This window comes from Botryllus schlosseri, chromosome 2, assembly GCF_051294905.1.
Source record: "Botryllus schlosseri isolate E-star chromosome 2, Bs_hap1, whole genome shotgun sequence".
In the NCBI taxonomy this organism is placed as follows: domain Eukaryota; kingdom Metazoa; phylum Chordata; class Ascidiacea; order Stolidobranchia; family Styelidae; genus Botryllus; species Botryllus schlosseri.
Window position 1 is genome coordinate 20,553,479 of NC_137237.1, and position 1,615 is coordinate 20,555,093.

The 1,615-nt window shown below is 39.6% G+C and overlaps 1 long non-coding RNA gene across 1 annotated transcript; it reads right to left on the reverse strand.

Moving 5' to 3' along the window:
* Window positions 1-205: 205 nt before the first annotated feature.
* LOC145434091 (uncharacterized) lies at window positions 206-1,412 on the reverse strand. The gene is made up of 2 exons (XR_013913266.1): window positions 745-1,412; window positions 206-664 (listed from the first exon to the last, which is right to left on the reverse strand). It is a non-coding gene; the product is annotated as an uncharacterized LOC145434091 (long non-coding RNA).
* Window positions 1,413-1,615: the final 203 nt, after the last annotated feature.

Here is a 1,615-nt window from a genome sequence, read left to right on the forward strand (position 1 = left end):
CTTATATACGGAATCGAACGAAATTTGATGATCGTACATCGAAAGAAACTTAGTTTAGAAACGAATACGTGTCTGGTACCAGCTTAATATCCTCCAAGTCTGGAATCTTATGTATTGGTGTTACCAACCTCCGTGATTTTCGACCGCTGACTCACATGAAAGGCGTACAGATTTCTAAGAATACCGCCGAATGACATCATAGCCATTTTACACGGTACGAACATTTTATTCAGGGAGCGATGCGCTCGAGTGAAATTGGGTTGTGTCAAGACTAATACAAAGGTTGTGGTAGATGTCTAGAATACAAGTGAAAAAAGCAGACAAGTTGTGTGTTTCTGTAGAGTAAATCAACATAAAGAATCCTTCCCCTGCAGTGTTAGGCAACTTCACTTCATTGGTGGGTTGATCACATCACACCCAAGGCATAAACGTCATAGCTTCCGCAACTTTCCGAATGGTTCTGTCTTGTGTTGGAAGATATACAATATACCAGGGATATCCCTGACAGATAGATATCCCTGACAATATACACAGTCAACATCAACCAATCCCGTCTGTTTACTGGCCTGAAATTATGCAGTCTCCCCGCGTTCCTGGAAGTGATTTGTTGATGCCGTGAGTCGTGTCATATTCCAAAAATATATCGATGAATGCGGTTGGCAGTCTGTGAGGACAGACAGAAAGTAATCTCATCTAGATTGTTCACTTAACCTCGCAGTATACTACAATGCAAATTCTCATTACCATGAGCTGGCGCAATATTGCTGAAGCAACATAATTTGGATTGCAGTTTTCATATCCAATCCAACGTCGAACACGGTTGCTTGTGACCAGAACATTTATGAATTATCAGCGCTTTCGTATATCTCTACACTTCTTCCGACAGCAGACAGTCAGATTAATTAGTCAAGAAGTCATCTCAAAGTCATCTTCAACCACTGGATTCATCATGGTATTGAACATTCCAGGTACTACTCAATACCAAGTCCTTACTTGACTCCGGGGCTAATTCGAAAGAGACTATAATTGAAGATAACATGATTGGCGATCTGCGTCACAAATCGCCTTTGTGTAGCATGGTATAAAACGCGAGATTTCTGATAAGATCTTCGGCGTTAGGTGTAAACAACAACACCTTTCCGTAATAACAATCGATATCGAAAGTTGAACGTGACCTCAAGTGCTTGAGTATGTCAGACGATCTTAATCGAAATAAAAACTGTAAGCCATTACACGAAAAACGTTACAAAACTACAAAAAATATGCGACGCTCCGCCACGACCAGATTTGATCTGAGAATTAATCGATATAATCCCAATATCTATTCAGAGATTGAGATTTGATAATACAATGATTCGTCGCCCAGGTTTGCATACAAATCTTAGATTACAATATAGTTACCCCAACATTAAGTCGAGTTTTCTTAGATATTCTCTTGCTTGTATATGGATACAGATGTGGTGGATTAAAAACGCTCTAAAACTATATTCTAGTGACTTTTTTCATCTAAGCAAGACACACAAGTTTTCAAACGTCCAGCAATAGTAGATTTCGCCTAAATGATGGACCATAGCATAACTCGTGACCAGATGTGGTCGTAATAGTCAGAATTGCT